The sequence below is a fragment of the Mandrillus leucophaeus genome, unplaced genomic scaffold (genome assembly GCF_000951045.1).
Source record: "Mandrillus leucophaeus isolate KB7577 unplaced genomic scaffold, Mleu.le_1.0 Scaffold858, whole genome shotgun sequence".
Taxonomy (NCBI): domain Eukaryota; kingdom Metazoa; phylum Chordata; class Mammalia; order Primates; family Cercopithecidae; genus Mandrillus; species Mandrillus leucophaeus.
Genome location: NW_012109341.1, coordinates 103,048 through 121,971, shown reverse-complemented (window position 1 = coordinate 121,971; position 18,924 = coordinate 103,048). Strand labels below are relative to the sequence as shown.

At 45.5% G+C, this 18,924-nt stretch overlaps 1 long non-coding RNA gene and 1 pseudogene across 1 annotated transcript in view; both read left to right on the top strand.

Annotated features, from left to right (window-relative positions):
• Positions 1-3,230, top strand: part of LOC105530968 — a 10,227-nt gene extending 6,997 nt beyond the window's left edge. Inside the window, exon 2 of the long non-coding RNA XR_001004718.1 lies at positions 3,011-3,230. This is a non-coding gene — a long non-coding RNA (uncharacterized LOC105530968). The remainder of the gene's footprint in view (positions 1-3,010) is intronic.
• A 2,180-nt stretch (positions 3,231-5,410) lies between these two features.
• LOC105530978 lies at positions 5,411-7,536 on the top strand (annotated as a pseudogene).
• Positions 7,537-18,924: the final 11,388 nt, after the last annotated feature.

Sequence of the window (18,924 nt, the reverse complement as noted above, 5' to 3'; positions counted from 1 at the left end):
AATTTTAAGATAGTAACAGAAGAGCGTTAAATTAAATGTAAGGGCTTTTTAAGTGTGGGATCCTGTATGATGGTATAGGTCACACATACTCAAAGCTGGCCTGCTGCTAGGGGATTCTCCCCAAATAGACTGGATGCGGCAATGGTCACTCTACTGGAATCCCCTTTTTCATGCTGGGAAGTTAGGTGAGCAGGCTGACAAGACATATTTGTGGACTATCACAGTATGTGAAGCTCAATGGGCTCCTATTGCCCATCTTTTATTCTTTCTTTCTTTTATAGAGACAGGGTCTCCTTATGTTGGTCAGGCTGGTCTCCAACTCCCAACCTCAGGTGATCTACCTGCCTCAACCTCCCAAAGTGCTGGGATTACAGGAGTGAGCTACCATGCCTGGCCTTTTCTTTTTATCTACAAGCAATCTTTCGTTTGTTTGTTTTTAAACCATTTTCTTGGTATGGAGTGCTGGGAAAAACAGAGTTCCCTCCTTTAGGATGCTCATAGTCTAGTGAGGCAGATAGTTTGTGTGTTTGTTTTTTGAGATGAGGTCTACCTCTGTCACCCAGGCTGGAGTGCAGTGGTATGATCTTGGCTCACTGCAACCTCCTAGGTTCAAGCGATCTTCCCACTTCAACCTCCCAAGTAGCTGGGATTACAAACATGTGCCACCGCACCCAGCTAATTTTTGTATTTTTTTTTAGTAGCCACAGGGTTTCACCCTGTTGCCCAGGCTGGTCTCGAACTCCTGGCCTCAAGAGATCTGCCTGCCTCGGTCTCCCAAAGTGCTGGGATTACAGGTGTGAGTCACTGTGCTTGGCCTTGAGGGAGATAATTTTGCAAGCAAAGAATTAAAATGCTGTGGAATCCTCAGTGCACGGGACATATGTGAAGGTCTGAGAGAGGGGTCCCAACTTGGCCTGGGGGAGGCAAGAAATGTCCTCAATGGGCCATTCTAAAGACCATGGACTTTGCATATGGTGGACACGGAGCTAGGGTTCTGATTTGTGTTTAGAACATCACGTGGCTGAGTGCGGTGGTAGCTCACGCCTGTAATCCTAGAATTCTGAGAGGCCAGGGTGGGTGGACCACTTGAGCCAGGAGTTCAAGACCAGCCTGGGCAACATGGCGAAACCCTGCCTCTACAAAATATACAAAAATTAGCTGGATATGGTGGTGCGTGCCTGTAGTCTCGGCTCCTTAGGAGGCTGAGGGGCGGGATGATCGCTTGAGCCCAAGAGGTCGAGGCTGCAGTGAGCTGGGATCGTGCCACTGCACTCCAACCTAAGTGACAGAGTAAGACCCTGTCTCAAAGCCCCCAAAAACAGGCTGGGCATGGTGGCTTATGCCTGTAATCCTGGCACTTTGGGAGGCCAAGGCAGGCAGATCATGAGATCAGGAGTTCGAGACCAGCCTGACCAACATGGCGAAACCCCATCTCTACTGAAAATACAAAAATTAGCTGGGCGTGGTGGCCCATGCCAGTAATCCCAGCTACTTGGGAGGAGAATTGCTTGAACCTGGGAGGCAGAGGGTGCAGTGAGCTGAGAGCGAGCCAAACCTCCAAGCTGTCCTTGTTCATTCCTAGACATAATTTTGGGAGGCACTTAGCTTATAGTTTATAGTTTAGAACAAAGATGATAACAGCCCTTCCCCAAAACAAACCCTTTTCTTGCCTGGGGACGAGAGTGTCTTTATAGACTAACAAATTAGTCAAAAGATGAGAATTATGGTTTAGGAGTCATGCAGTTGGAGGCTACAAGATTCTGACTGTTCCTTGAGATAGCATCACTTTGTAAAGCCTGAGGTCAGTGCTTGAGATATTTTGCAGACCCTGCCCTTGATGGATCAGCTGGCACCACCCAGATCGATAAATTGGCTCATCTGATCCTGTGGCCCCCATCCATCTGTGTTCTTGTGGAACTCACCCAGGTGAGTTCACGTCTGACCCAACCAATCAACACTCCTGACTCACTGGCTGTCCCCCCACCCACCAAATTATCCTTAAAAACTCTGATTCCCGTATGCTCAGGGAGACTGATTTGAGTAATAATGAGACTCCAGTCTCCTGCACAGATAACTCTGCGTGAATTACTCTTTACTATTTTCTCTCTTGCAATTCTTCCTGTCTTGATAAATTGGCTCTGTCTAGGCAGTGGCCAAGGTGAACCCATTGGGTTATTACACTCACTATTCTGGTGAGGCACAGCCAGGTCCTGAGCTACAACAGTGGTACCAGGCCTGGGGAGGGGGTGTGGATTCAATAGTTAATTCAGGGCTGGGTGTGGGGGCTCACGCCTGTAGTCCTAGCACTTGGGGAGGCCAAGGAGGGAAGATCACTTGAGGTCAGGAGTTTGAGACCAGCCTGTCTAATACGGTGAAACCCTGTCTCTATCAAAGATACAAAACATAGCCAGACGTTGGTGGCACGGGCTTGTGGTCCCAGCTACTCAGGAGGCTGAGGAAGGAGAATTGCTTGAACCCTGGAGGCTGAGGTTGCAGTGAATGGAGATTGTGCCACTGCACTTCAGCTTGGGCAGCAGAGTGAGACTCTCTCAGGAAAGAAAAAAAAAAAGGGTTAAAGAGTTAATTCAGGCTGGGTGCAGTGGCTGCCTAGGTGCTGTAATTTCAACACTTAGGGAGGCTGAGGCGGGAGGATTCCTTGGGCTTAGGAGTTTGAGACCAGCCTGGGCCACATAGTGAGACCTCATCTCTATTAAACAAACAAACAAAAAAAGAGTTAATTCAGAGATGGGATCAACTTGGGCTGTTGATTGATTGGATTGGGTGCAGGTTGAGTGGGTATTAGAGTTGAAACAATGTTCTTTTTTTTTTTTTTTTGCAAAGTCGAAACAATATTCTAAGATGACTAATTGGATTCTGACTTTGGGCAGATATATGGACACAAGAAGAAAGTTAGCTTGGAGGAAAAGACTATGCATGTTATTAGTAATTTTGTAACTCAGTAAAGATATTGGGAGAACTACATGTCACTAAATGTTTTTTTGTCTTGCAGAATCACCGATGATTTTTAGTATAAATATGGCAGGTTGGAAACCTGGAAAATAGAACAAAAATGAGTGGATTGGTTATCCTACCACCGAAGCAATTAAAACAGCACAACTCGGGAAGAGAAAGTCTAGGGTTCACAATTGTTTTTAGTTCTGTAATTAAGCCAATCATTCTAACACAAATATGTTATTTAAAAATAAAAACCATTTCCCTAGCTTTTATCAGTAGACTTAGAACTTATTTATTTATACTTTTAATAGACTGTGATAGAATTCAGGTACTTAAATTAAAAGATGTATAGGGATGGTGGGGAAGGAGGATTCTTCTAAAGTTCAACTAAATCATTCAAATTAAAAAATGTCCTTAATGTTTTAATTGGTTAGTAGTCACCCTGTGTATACAACATAAATCCTTGAAATGATTAACAGGAGGGAAAGATGGGTGGCAGCCCATAATAGTCTCCTTATTTAGAAAGCATTTGGAGGCAGGTTTTATAATGCAGTCTTAAAATAGCCGCTAACCAGATTCTGATTTCAGGAGCTGTAAGAATGTGGAAGCCTTAGCCACATCACCTGAGTGGTAATTAGCATTAAACCACGCAGCAACCATTTCTCATTTCACACTTTATAGGCCCCTTAGTTCCACCTCGGCAGTAATGGAGGGAAACTATTTAGGTATTCATATATGCGAGATCACACCGGGTACCCCTGTGGGGGAAATATTCCTTTGATAGAATTTAGCACGGGGGGACCGAGTGCAGTGGCTCACGCCTGCAATCCCAGCTACTCAGGAGGCTGAGGCAGGAGAATTGCTGGAACCCAGGAGGCGGAGGTTGCAGTGGGCCGAGATCGCACCACTGCACTCCAACCTGGGCGACAGAGCGAGACTCTGTCTCAAAAACAGCAACAAAAACAACAACAAAAAAGAATTTAGCAAGGGAATTCTTGTCTGTTGAAACACACCAGTTTTCAAGGTACCCAGTGCAGGTCTTAAAGCAAGGGCATTTCTTCTCTTCCCAACTGTGATGAGGACTCTGCCACCTTGAAGCCATGTGCTTGTCTTAGCTCAGGTTTGGGAGACAGACGCAGGGAACTACAAGGACAGAGGTACCTGTTCTCAGAGCTGCCAGGCTTCTCCTTTCTTTCATTTTTTAATTTTAATTTAATTTAATTTTGTTTTATTTTTGAGATAGTGTTGGTTCTCTGTCACCCAGGCTGGAGTGCAGTGGCGCGATCTCAGCTCACTGCAACCTCTGCCTCCCGGGTTCAAGCAATTCTCCTGCCTCAGTCTCCCGAGTAGCTGGGATTACAGGTGCCTGCCACTACGCTCGGTTAATTTTGTTTTTATTTTTTATTTTTGAGATGGAGTTTTGTTCTTGTTGCCCAGGCTGGAGTACAGTGGCGTGATCTCGGCTCACCATAACCTCCGCCTCCCAGGTTCAACCAATTCTCCTGCCTCAGCCTCCCGAGCAGCTGGGACTATAGGCGCCTGCCACCACGCCCAGCTAATTTTTGTATTTTCAGTAGACAAGGTTTTACCATGTCGGCCAGACTGGTCTCAAACTCCTGACCTCAGGTGATCCACCCACCTTGGTCTCCCAAAGTGCTAGGATTACATGCTTGAGCCACCGTGCCTGGCCCAGCCTTCTTCTTTCATAGCTTCCTGCAGGAGGGAGTTACCACAGCAGTTGGCAGGGGCAGATCAGAGGGAGACTTTGCTACCAACCTGTTAAATAATGTGATAACGTATTTTTATTTTTCTTTAGAATTTTAAAATATTGAAACAGAGTCTCCTTATGTTGCCCAGACTGGTCTTGAAGTCCTGGCCTCAAATGATCCTCCTGTCTCAGGCTCCCAAAGTGTTGGGATTACAGGCATGAGCTACTGCACTCAGCCGATAACACAATTTTCATATAGGTAATGGCTCAGTGAATTTGGTTTATGAGTCTTTCCACCTAAAAGGCTGGGCAGCTGGAAGGATGAATGACATAACAGCCCTGATGATACAGGCCCTCTCTTCTCTCTGCATTGGGGACGTTGGTTTTTGTCAGAGGCCAGCTGTCTCCTGGAGCACACGTTCACTGGGGCCAAAGAGTCCGCACTGGTCTAAGGGACTTTGCGTGTGGAAATCGCATTACTGCTTTTTACAGGAACTCCTTGTGTTTGGAACCAGCCTAATGAGACTCCTCTCTGGGCAATAGTTGATGTAGAAGTGTTTTTTCTCTTGACAGCCCTGCTCTAGGGGTTGAAGAATGACCAAGTTGATTCGGGTTCTCAAAACTTAATCAAGCATCTTCCTAAATGGGATTATTCACATTCCTGTGGCATGTGAAGCAAAATTGGAATCTGCTTGAGTATTTTTGCTGGAAGCAGGTGGAAGTTTTATAACCAGCCTTTAGGGGAAAATGCCAGATATTCTGACGGACAAAGAAGTAAGTTTGCTGAGAGAGTCAGCAGTTGGAGGGCATGCATGGGGGTCATAGATTGTACTTGGCAGCCAGGGTGGGACAGTTGCTGGCCTTGGAGGAATCATTGAGAGACTGCTCGTCACATGGCTCTGTGTCAAAGTGTCAGACCATGAAACGCCTCCACCCTAGGTAACTTCTGGATGACTAAGCACAGAGCACGTCAGGGCTAAAACAGCTTCAAACCTTCCGTGAATTAGTGACAGTCATTGTTTGGTTATCAACTCTTGCGTGTGGGGGCCGAGCCCCTGATGGCTAAACCAGGGGAATCAAACCGCCTTCTCCACTGAGAGCCCTTAACCCATTGCTGACTTATGTTCCGGGTCCTGCTTGGACAGCCTTTCAGATTGGCTACAGGATGTGTTGATCTAGGTACTGCAAAAAAAACTTCCTTCTACAAGCCAGGACTCTTAACTTTACTCAAATATCTCTTTGGCAAAAGGATGTGGTTATTTTGTTTCCTTCTCTCCAGCTCAGGGAAGCTGTCAATAGCTCTCTGAGGCAAAAAGTCTTCCAGCCGAAAACAGGTACCTCTGGGATTTAGGAGGGTATAAACGCAGGAAGTTCCCATAACTATGTACAACTTAATGTATGCACAATAATTAAAAATAGGTTTTTTGTTTGTTTGTTTGTTTTTTTGAGACAGAGTCTCGCTGTGTCACCCAGGCTGGAGTGCAATGGCACAGTCTCGGCTCACTGCAACCTCTGCCTCCCTGGTTCTAGTGATTCTCCCACCTCAACCTCCCGAGTAGCTGGAATTACAGGCATGCGCCACCACGCCGGGCTAATTTCTTATGTTTTTGGTAGAGATGATGTCTCACTATTTTGCCCAGGCCGGTCTCAAACTCCTGAGCTCAAGCGATCTGCCCATCTTGGCCTTCCAAAGTGCTGGGAAGGTCATTCCTCCCAGGTCATCCCTCCCACAGCACGCGGTCCTAAATTATTTTCAAAAAATAAAAAAGTGGAGAAAGGAATGACTTTAAATGTTCTTCCTCAGATCACCCAATATAATTTATCTCCCCCCCACCCACCCAGGCGCTATCTACTATAATATCACTCTGATATATTTCCATATATAGTATAACACATTGCTATTTAAAATGATTCTGCTTGAGCAGATGCTGCGTCGCTGCAGAGGCCCCGTCCTCTGCCTTTCCTGTTTCTCCGCTGAGGCTGTCAAGCTCTCCTTAGCCTCTGGCTGGCTGTCTCCTTAAGAACCAACACCCATAATACCTTCAATTAAGTTGCTGAGTTCTGATGGAGAGATATTTGAAGTTGATGTGGAAATTGCCAAACAGTCTGTGACTCTCAAGATCATGTTGGAAGATTTGGGAATGAATGATGAAGGAGATAATGACCCAGTTCCCCTGCCAAATGTTAATGCAGCGATATTAAAAAGGTCATTCAAGCTAGGCACGGTGGCTCATGCCTGTAATCCCAGCACTTTGGGAGGCTGAGGCCGGCGGATCACATGAGATCAGGAGTTCGAGACCAGCGTGGCCAAGATGGGGAAACTCCGTCTCTACTGAAAATACAAAAGTTAGCCAGGTATGGTGGTAGCATGCCTGTAGTCCCAGCTACTCAGGAGGCTGAGGCAGGAGGATCACTTGAACCCAGGAGCTGGAAGTTGCAGTGAGCTGAGATCATGCCATTGCGTTCCAGCCTGGGCCACAGAGCAAGACTCCATCTCAAAAATAAATAAATAATAATAACAATTTTTTTTTTTTTTTTAAAGGCAATTCAGTGGTTCACCAACCAAAAGGATGACCTCCTGCTCCTCCAGAGGCTGATGAGAACTAAGAAGAGCGAACAGATGCTATCCCTGTTTGGGACCAAGAATTCCTGAAAGCTGACCCAGGGACACTTTTTGAAGTCATTTTGGCTGTAAACTACTTAGACATCAAAGGTCTGTTTGATGTTCCATGCAAGACTGTTGCCTATTTGATCAAGGGGAAAGCTCCTGAGGAGATTCGCACGAACAGTCTTCCGTCGATACCAAAACTGACTCTACTGAGCAGGAGGAAGCCCAGGTACCCAAAGAGAACCAGTGGTGTGAAGAGACGTGAAATGTTGTGCCTGACACTGTCACACTGTAAGGATTGTTTCAAACACTGGTTGCACTGCCCTGTTTATTGTCAATATCAGACAAACAGTAGACAAGCACAGCAGCCTATCAATTGTATCAGCAGAATATCGTCCTCACTGTATGTGTAGTTTGAGTGCAGATTCCAAACTTACGGCTGAGTTTCCTCTAGTATGATCGAAAGTTTCTTTTCTCTTTGTTGTGAATAAAACTGAACTGTGGGTTCTCAATAAGTGACATTTTGAGCTTTCCTTCTTTTTTTTTTTTTTTTTTTTGTAAAGCGATGTCTGCCTAGTTTATTGTCCAGTTAACTTTAGTGACCTTTTAAAAGGCGTTATGTAAATAAAACCACTTGCAAAAAAATAAATAAAAGAATCCTGTTTATTTAAGTGTTTCTTTGATTATGGTCTTTTCCCCATCTAAAATAAACTGCAGGTTGGGCGAGGTGGCTCACACCTGTAATCTCAGCTCTTTGGGACTGAGGCAAGCAGATCGCCTGAGGTCAGGAGTTCAAGACCAGCCTGGCCAACATGGTGAAACCCTGTCTCTACAAAAATACAAAAATAAACTGGGCATGATGGCGGGTGCCTCTAATCCCAGCTACTCGGGAAGCTGAAGCGGGAGAATTGCTTGAACCCAGGAGGTGGAGGTTGCAGAGAGCTGAGATGGTGCCATTATACTCCAGCCTGGGTGACAGAGCAAGGCTCTGTCTCAAATAAATAAATAAATAATAAAATAAATGCCAGGAATCTAATTTGTCTCTTTTTTAGAGACAGGGTCTTACTATGTTGCCCAGGCTGGTCTCAAACTCTCAAGCTCAAACAATCCTCCTGCCTCAGCCTCCCGAGTAGCTGGGACTATAGGTGTGTCCCACTGCATCTACTTCATCTGTCTTGATCATCCATCTATCCTCGAGCTAGGACAGTGCCTGGTCCAGGGTAGGTGCTCAATAAATGTGTGTTGAATGAAGAGATCCATGAATGTATGAATTTCTTCAGGTGTGAACCTTCTACAGAGTCCCACACCTTTTTTTTTTTTCTTAAGTAGACATTTGGGTTAGAAATTTTCTAAAATGAATTATTCAGTTCCATGCTATCTGCAGATAGAAGATACCAGAAAATTAAACCTACTGAATGACTCAGGGCACCATCAGGAACACTGCCTATTATACTGGGCTATCATCCAGTCCTACTGAGCTCATGAATTTTTTTTTTTTTAACCTCTACCCAAATCACTGCGATAGTTGAATTTTTGGCTGTCTCTGCCATGTGTGGCTTTTCTCTCTTCGTTTTGGCTGGGCTATCAGCTCTTTCTCTCATGGAAGCACCTGCCGCAGCTGTTTTCCTAATATTCATTTATAACTTTGATAAAAACTGCATAACTGAGCTTGTGAAGAATGAATTTCAAATACAAGTAAATAGGCCCTGCATGAGATGTAAGGGAATCTCTTAAGCAACATGTGTGACGATTAAGTTGTCCTTAGTAGCATTTATTTAACTTAATTCAAAATTTTTTTCCCACCCCTTGTTCATAGTGGATAAGTTAGGGAGTAGTTTGATTGCAAGCAACAGAAACTGGTTTTGGTTATCTCTAGAACAAGGGGGACTTTTTTGGAGCCCTGTGACAGAGCACATAAAATGGAAGCGATTCTCTCACCAAGGAGCTCATAGTCTACACAAGGAAATTAGATAAACCATTTGGAGGTAATAATAGAAGAGAAAATTGTATCATTCTTTCTGTTGAGTCTCCATGTTATGTATACAAACTCTAAATGAGCAGGAGTTCTGAGGAAGAAGGGGTCTCTCTCCACTGAGAAGGTCACATTAGGCTTTAAAGTAGAGGCGAGATGGGATTGGGAGCCTAAGGGGGTTATAATTTGCCTAAGTGGGCCGAGCACAGTGTCTTATGCCTCTAATACCAGCACTTTGGGAGGCCGAGGTGGGAGGATCACTTGAGGTTAGGAGTTTGAGACCAGCCTGGCCGACATGGTGAAACCGCTGGCCTGACTGGGGCGTGGTGTCTCATGTCTGTAATCCCAGCACTTTGGGAGGCCAAGGCGGGAAGATTGCTTGAGGTCAGGAGTTCAGTGCTGCTGCAGTGAGCAGTGATCACACAACTGCAATCCAGGCGGGATGACAGAGTGAGACCCTGTCTCGAAAAAAAAAAAAAAAAGAAAGAAAGAAAATTAGCCAGGCATGGTGGTATGCCCCTATAGTCCCATCTATTTGGTGGAGGGTGGGGATTGGTGGGGGAGCTAAGGAGGGAGAATTTCGTGAGGCCAGGAGGTCGAGGCCACAGTGAGCTATGATTATGCCATTGTACTCCAGCAAGGCAACAAAGCAAGACCCTGTCTCAAAAAAAAAAAAAAAAGAAGTTGAATCTCGACTCAAAAATGTCCCTATAATGCAAAGGCAAAGTTTTGAGTGCCTTCACAGTGTGCTAGGTGCTGGAATACAGCAATGAGTGAGACAAAGATGGTTCTGTGTATATTTCTCATCTATTTTTGCAATGAAATAGATATTTTGTGGGAAAATGCTTAATATAACGTCTGGAAGCTAGGGTGGGCTTAATCAGTGTCAGCGGAATGAGTAAGTGAATACATGAATAAAAATGATAAAGCTAGCAATTTCTCTGATTGTTTAGTAGGGGAGCACAGAAATCACCTCATTCAGTATTTTCCAATTTTCTATCATTTTCATACCATCATCATGATTTTGCAATATACACAAATCACATTACTATTATTTATTGAATATTCATTCTTAAAGCCTAATCACTTGCTTTTTGCCTAAAAAATTATTTGAAATGAAAACATGCTATTACTGTGACAAAAGGAAAATTATTATCACTTTGTATTTAGATAGAAGTAACCCTGAAAGTGCATATAATGGAAAAAATAAAATAGCAATGTTATTCATTTCTATGCAGGTATTTCTTCTTCAAGAGGGTTCTGAGCCTGTGGCTTCCTTTCTACTACTTATAAAGGCAACTTAGCAAGTATTAGGAAAGTGTTAAAGGCAAGCTAGTATCCAACTGAAACATTCTTTAACACAAATATGCACAATGATAAAATGCCCCTTAAAATTAAGAGACTTGGCCGGGTGTGGCGGCTCACACCTATAATCCCAGCACTTTGGGTCACTGAGGCAGAAGGATTGGTTGAGCCCAGGAGTTCAAGACCAGCCTGGGTAACATAGTGTTACCCATCTCTCTTTTGTGTGTGTGTGTGGTTTTTGTTTGTTTGCTTTTGAGACGGAGTTTCGGTCTTGTTGCCCAGGCGGAGTGCGATGGTGCGCTCTCGGCTCACGGCAACCTCCGCCTCTGGGATTCAAGCTACTGTCCTGCCTCAACCTCTCAAGTAGCTGGGATTACAGGCGCCCGCCACTGCCCCCAGCCGGAGACCCCCATCTCTACAAGAAATATTTCAGTCCGGGCACGGCGTCTCACGCCTGCAATGCCCGCGCTTTGGGAGACTGAGGTGGGTGGATCACTTGAGGTCAGGAGTTCAAGGTCAGCCTGGCCAACATGGTGAAACCCCATCTCTACTAAAATAAACAAAATTAGCCAGGCACGCATCTGTAGTCCCAACTACTCAGGAAGCTGAGGCAGGGGAATCACTTGAACCTGGGAGGCAGAGGTTGCAGTGAGCTGAGATTGCGTCCTTGCACTCCAACCTGGGTGACAGAGTGAGACTCTGCCTCAAAAAAAATAAAATAAAATAAAATAAAAATTTCATTTTCAGCTCAGCTTGGTGCAGTGGCTCATGCCTGTAATCCCAGAATTTTGGGAGGCAGAGGAAGGAGGATGGCTTGAGGCCAGGAATTCAAGACTAGCCTGGGCATCACAGTGAGGCCCTGTCTAAAAAAAAAAAAAAAAAAAAATTATCTATTTTCTAGCCAGGTGCAGAGGCTTGTCCCTGTAATCCCGGTGACTCTGGAGACTGAGGTGGAAGGATTGCTTGAGTCCAGGAGTCTGAGACTAGGTTGGACAACAGAGTAAGACCCCATCTCTAAAAAAAAAAAAAAAAAGAAAAATCCAGTGTCCAACCCTCATCCCAGACCCATTGCCCATTGAATTGGAATCTCTGAGGGAGAGGCCTTGTAATTGGTATTTTATCAACCACCCCACCTGACTTCATGTTCAGCAAACACTGAGAACCAAGGAACTCCATGCCTCTCGGAAGAGTAGGTAGATCAAGTGATTGCAAGTTCCAGGGGCGCCCACACTTGCCTCGATCTTTAAAGGAACTGCCTTTCTACTCTGACCATCCTTCCTAACTCTCATTTTTCCACACTGGGACACACTTCTCCATCCATCCAATCAAGACTCGCTGAGTATCAATGTGGCAGCTACTGGGAGAAAAATATAAATACCACATGACCTTTCCTGTTTAAAAACTAAAGCATACAGTCTTGGGGGAAAACCAGAAGTATGATTATTTAATAAGTATAGTGCTATTCATTCATATATTTATACATTCATTTATCAACTATTATTTATTTATTATATATATGATATATACTTTTCTTTTTTTGAGACGGAATTTTGCTCTTGTTACCCAGGCTGGAGTGCAATGGTGCAATCTCAGCTCACTGCAACCTCCGCCTCCCAGGTTCAAGCAATTCTCCTGCCTCAGTCTCCTGAGTAGCTGGGATTGCAGCCATGCACCACCACGCCCAGCTAATTTTGTATTTTTAGTAGAGATGGGGTTTCTCCATGTTGCTTAGGCTGGTCTCGAGCTCCCAACCTCAGGTGATCCTCTCACCTCAGCCTCCTAAAGTGCTGGTATTACAGGCATGAGCCACCGCACCTGGTCATATATACATATTTATATCCATATAAATTAAAGATGGGGTCTTGCTAGTTTGCCTAGGCTGAATTTGAACTCCTACCTCAACCTCCTGAATAGCTGGACTATTGGCATGTGTCACCATGCCTGGCTTTCATTGATTACTTTTTGTTTGTATTTTTAAATATTTATTTATTCATTTGCAGAGGCAGAGTCTTGTTCCGTTACCCAGGCTTGAGTTCAGTGGTAGGGTCAGGGCTCATTGCAGCCTCGACCTCCTAGGCTCAAGCGATCCTCCCACCCCAGCCTCCTGAGCAGCTGGGACTACAGATGTGTGTCACCACATCTGGTTAATTTTTTAAATATTTTATTAATAGATATGGAATCTTGCTATGTTGCCAAGGCTGGTATTGAACTCCTGGCCTCAAGTGGTCCTCTCACTTTGGCCTCCCAAAGTGCTGGGATTACAGGAGTGAGCCACTACACCTGGGATCATCAATAACTTTTTTTTTTTTTTTTTTTTTTTTTAAGACAAAGTCTGGCTCTAGCCCCTAGGCTGGAGTGCGGTGGCACAATCTCAGCTCCCTGTAGCTTCCGCTTCCTGGGCTCAAGCCATCCTCCCACCTTAGTCTCTTGAGTAGCTAGGACTACAGGCATGCCTCACCACACTCCATCTAATATATATATATTTAGAGCTGGGGTTTCACCACGTTGTCCAGGCTGGTCTCGAACTCATGAGCTTGCATGATCCGCCTGCCTCAGCCTCCCAAATTGCTGAGATTACAGGCATGAGCCACTGCACCCAGCCTCAACTACTTTTTGAATATCTACTATGCACCACACTGGGTGCCAGGGACACAGAGAAGAGCAAGAGAGCCAGTGCCCATCCCCATAGCTCTGGCAGCAACGAGAGAGGTTGAGCAGCAATCAAGTGTGGGATAAGTTATGGTAGAGAAGGGCAAGGCATTCTGGAGACACACACCAAGCGACTCAAAGAAAGAAGGAGCATTGCCTTGAGGAACTGACATTTAAGTTGATATCTCAAAGATAAAAAGGAACCACCCAGGCCAGTGTAGCAATCATAAGAGCAGAATCATGTTGCCTTCTTATTCTCCCAGTGCTTGGCTCACATTAGGAGCTCAACAGATTTTTGTTAAATGGCAGAGGGAAAATATCAAAGTTGATGGCTGGAGGGATAGGTAGGGGCTAGATCAGGGAGTTTCATAAACCGTCAAAAGAAGTTTGGCTTTATATTAGAGTCAAGGGGGAGCCACTGCAGATTAGGAAGAGTGGCCAGATTTGTGCTGTAGAAGCATCATTTTGGCTGTGATGTGGGATTGGATTGGAGGGGGATGTGGGAAATGAGATCAGCAGCCCGCTGACAGTGGTCTGCTCTAGGGACTGGAGAGATGAGGATTATCCAGGCAAGATAGACTGGGCTTGGTGATTAATTGATTGGATTTGGGGTGAAGGAAGAAGCAGAGGCAACCCTTGGACAGCTGGTTCAGGAAGTTTGGGGATTGGTGACACCATCCACTAGAGCAGAAAGCACTGGTGACTGGGCAGGTGTGGGGCAAACATGCACTGTTTGTCTTTTTAATTTTTTTATTTATTTAATTTCTGTTGTTTTTATTTTATTTTATTTTATTTTATTTTATTTTATTTTAGAGACAGGGCCTTGCTCTGTCACCCAGGCTGGAGTGCAATGGTGTGATCATAACTCACTGCAGCCTTGAAATCCTGAGCTCAAAAGATCCTCCTGCCTCAGCCTCCTGAGTAGCTGGGACTACAGGTGCCCACCACCATGCCCAGCTAATTTTTGTATTTTTAGTAGAGACGGGGTTTCTCCATGTTGTCCAGGCTGGTCTCAAACTCCTGACCTCAAATGATCCACTGGCATCGTCCTCCCAAAGGGCTGGGATTACAGGCATGAGTCACCGCACCCAGCTCAACCTTTCCTTTACACAAAGGGTGCAACCTACATCATAAACTGACTTTTTGAATTTGTCAAATCTTTTGACGAGCACAAACAATAACCACCATTTACTGAACAACATAATATGTATGAGGCACCCCCGCACGTGTTAGCTGTGTGGCTTTGGGGAGATGACTTAGCCTCTTTGTTCCTTAATTTTCTAACCTTCAAAATGAGGCAAAAATTACTTACTTCAAAGGGTTGTTGTTGTGAGGGTGGAATGAATTTCTTACTAGATGTAGACTCCTGGAATAGCTCCTAGAACATAGTAAGCACAATCTGTCATGTGCTGTTGATCACCTTTATTATTGCTATTGCTGTTTTGTCCAATTACTCTGCACAGCAGGAATTAGTAGCATCGTTTTCCAGGTAAGAAAAGAGAGGCTCAGAGAGGTAAAATAACTTGTCCAGAGTCCACCCCTAACCTCTAAGGAGTTTTGTGTCTTTTTTTGTTTGTTTTCTTTGTTTTTTATTTTTGGTTTTGGTTTTTGTTGTTGTTGTTGTTGCTGCTGTTGTTTTCAGACAGGATCTCACTCGTTGCCCAGACTGTAGTGTGGTGGCATGATCTTGGCTCACTGCAACGCCTGCCTCTGGGTTCAAGCGATTCTTCCACCTCAGCCTCCTGAGTAGCTGGGATTACAGGCACATGCCACTACTGCCTGGCTAATTTTGTATTTTTATTAGAAACAGGGTTTTGCCATGTTGGCTAGGCTGGTCTCAAACTCCTGACCTCAAATGATCCACCCACCTCGGCCTCCCAAAGTGCTGGGATTACAGAGCTTATTTCGGAGGATGTATACAGGGCTGTCTCATGGAACTCAAGCATCTGATATAACTTCATATATCAGTCAGTACCTCTTAGTGGCAAATCAGAGAAACCAACTCTGGTTTTGCTAAAACAAAAGGGAACTTAAAGACAGAAAGAAGGGGGCACACAAGGCTGAAGGCTGATGGCAGCTGAGGCAGAGCCAAGGCAGCCTGGAGGGGTGGGCAGGAGGCCTACCAGGACTGCCTGGGCAGGCAGCCACCACTGCAGTCACTAGGGTGCGATTTGTGACCTGGGAGAGGCCAGCTGAAAACACGTGCCTGTGTGTGGCAGTCCCTGGCAGTGGGCAGAAGAATTTGGCTCCCCGCAGTATGGTGAAGGTGGCCTGGAATGACCCTTCTTTGAAAGGTGACCCACTGTTTTAGTTTATTTGGGCAGCTGTTACAAAATGCCGTAGACTGGGTGGATCACAAACAGCAGAAATGTATTTCTCATGGTTCTGGAGGCTGGGAAGTCCAAGATCAAGGTGCCATCACATTTGGTGTCTGGTTAGGGCCAAGTTCCTGGTTTGTAGAAAGCACCTTCTCTCTGTATCCTCGCATGGTGGAAGGGGTGAATGAGCACCTGTGAGCCTCTTTTATAAGGTCACTAATCCCAAACGCCTCACCTCCTGATACCATCATCTTAAAAGGATTTCAACATATGAATTTGGGGGGAACATAAATATTGAGACATAGCACTCATAGTGGAAATGGGGGCCTGTTTTGGAAGGTAATGGGTACTGGACTGTTAAAAACACACAAACCTGCACTTCCTGAGGCCCTGACCGGGGACTTGCCAGGGACAGGAATGCTCACAGGACTGTCTCCAAGTCCCATTTCAGCACTTATTGTATTTCTGCTTCACGCTTCTCTTTTTCTTTTCCTGAAAACAGGCTGTCTCTGCAACCTATTATCATTCCCAGTGTAGAAAAGGCCTTAGAATTTATTTTCTTTTTCTTTTTTTTTTTTTTTTTTTTTTTGAGATGGAGTCTGGCTCTGTCACGCAGGATGGAGTGCAATGGTGCAATCTCAGCTTCCTTGGTTCAAATGATTCTCCTGCCTCAGCTTCCCAAGTAGCTAGGATTATAAGCACCCACCACCATGCCTGGCTAATTTTTGTATTTTTGTAGACATGGGTTTTCACCATGTTGGCCAAGCTGGTCTTGAACTCGTGATCTCAGGTGATCTGCCCACCTCGGCCTCCCAAAGTGCTGGGATTATAGGCATGAGCCATCGCACCTGGCCAAGGCCTTAGGATTTCTTGACTGGCCCAGCCACCATGGGACTGAAATCTCTTAGCATGATTTCAAAGTTTGAGGCCAGGGACCCATTGGTTCCACTCAGGTCAGATGTCTACTTGTGGGCCAATCAGTTGAGGCTGGAGGGTGGAGACAATCGGAACACTCTACCAGTGTGGATTGGGAGAGGGGAGCACTTTGCGAGACAGAGTTGGGGACCTCTCATAGGATATGACCCCAGTCTATGGGGTTTGTAAGTCCCTGTCTACTAAACAGTCCCTCGTTGGCCCCAAGATCCCAGACCAATCTCAGGGGAGATGGCCTAGCCTTCATCTCCTGCATATCTGGGGTCTTTGGAGACTCTAGCAACTCAGCAGGGCAGAGACAATAAGACACTTGTCATAGTAAGACATGAGCCAGGAGTGAACATTGCTGGTCAGGGCAACCTAAGAGATGCTGAAAGAGGAGGGTGGGTTGGGGGAGGCAGCATGTGCAGAACTGGGGACTATGTTCTGTGGGAAGATGCACAAAAGGACCAAAGATTCTGTTCCCTGCCATCAGAGAGTGGTGCCTGCAAGCTGCCCATGAACTGGGACTGCAGCCCTTGAGGTCTGAGCCTGAATCCAGGGTAGGAGGAGAGAGTCAGAAGACAAGCTCGAATTGGGAAATTAGGCCAGGGGGGAAGCTGGGGCACATCAGCCCAACTCTCCACTTCACAGATTCAGAGGTTCAGTGATGGGACGCCTGATCCAATGCCTGCTGCTGGTGACAGAGCTGGAACCTATACTTAGGTCTCTGGATTCTTCATCTGGGCATTCCCCATGCCATTGTACTACCTCCCGTGTCTCATTTTTTTTTTTTTTTTTAAATTACAATCTTTTATTGAATAGCACTGCTCCTTCCATAGCAGGGTGACCCAACCAGGAGGGAGGACGTGAGCTTCTTTCAGAGCCACTGTGGGGTTGATGTCCCCTTAGATTTCATAGTTAATCCCAATTGTGAGCTTCTGGCTGCGATATCCCTTTTTTCCCCTCCAACAGACCGAGAGAGGATTAAGGACTGGCTGGCCAGGTCACTTACCCCTCATCAGTGCAGTCTTGGGAGCTGTCCTGTGAAGATTGTTCTTGAGACTGGATCATTTGGAACCCAAAAGAAAAACTTTGTAGGCCCGGTCTTGCTCCGGGCCGATCCGAGATTAGCAGAAAGTCGCATATCTGGGGAATCTAAAATGCGGGTCCAAGGAGTGAACTAATGCTGGGGAGCCTGGCTCGCTTGGCAGCCAGGGAAGACCATTCTGGGAACCCATGAAGATTTTGCTGAAATAGAATGCATTTTATGGCTAATTCACTCCAGTGTTCTGAAGATAATTCGTAAGTCTTTTCTCTTTTTAAATTTGAATTTTAATTCTAACATTTTTTTTTTTATTAAAAAAAATTTTTGAGACAGAGTCTCGCTCTGTCACCCAGGCTGGAGTGCAGTAGCCCGATCTTAGCTCACTGCAACCTCCACCTCCTGGCTTCAAGAGCTTCTGCTGTCTCAGCCTCCCAAGTAGCTGGGATTATAGGCGTGTACCACCACGCCCAGCTAATTTTTGTATTTTTAGTAAAGACGGGGTTTCATCATATTGGTCAGGCTGGTCTTGAACTCCTGATTCAAACGATCCTCCCGCCTCGGCTTCCCAAAGTGCTGAGATTACAGGTGTGAGCCACCGGGCCCAGCCAACATTTATTTTTGAAGAGGTAATATCTATAGTTAGATGGCTCCAAGTTCAGAAGTGCAAAAGGGTGTGCAGGAAGAAGGACCCCTCCTTGTGCATGTGCCCCACGCAGCTAGTTCCATCCCATGAAAGCAGCCAGTGGGGAACTGGTAAGTTTTTGCCAACCTTCCTCTTGAGGAGAACTTGATTAATGAATGAAGTAAGTTGCCGGTACATGGCACGTTCTGTAAGATAAACTGTTCGCTGGAGTTTATTCCTCCTTAATCCTAGCCACACTGGGCGCCTTCCAGAGCCACCAAGAGGCAATGGGCAGAACATCAGCTCTGAGTGCAGATGTCAGATTCCAAAGCCTTCTCTCATTCTTTCTGGGATCCCATACAAGCTCTGGCCTCTCTCTGAGTGGTGTCATCTGCTAAACAGGAGGCAGGAGTGAAACGGATTGCAAACTGGTTGAGAGGATGATATGAAATGACGCAGGTTATTATTGACATATCTGTTGCACACATAATTCTTTTTTTGAAAAATTTGTTATTGGCAGGGTATGGTGGCTAACACCTGAAATCCTAGCACTTTGAGAGGCCGAGGTGGGTGAATCGCTTGAACCCAGAAGTTTCAGACCAGCCTGGGCAACATAGGGAGACCCCGTCTCCACAAAAAATAAGAAAATTAACCAGGCATGGCGGCTCACACCTGTAGTCCCAGCTATTAGTGAAGCTAAGGTGGGAGGATCGCTGGCTCGAGCCAGGGAGGTCGAGGCTGCAGTGAGCTGAGATCATGCCACTGCACTCCAGCCTGGGCAACAGAGGGAGGCCCTGTCTCAAAGAAAGAAAGAAAGAAAGAAAGAA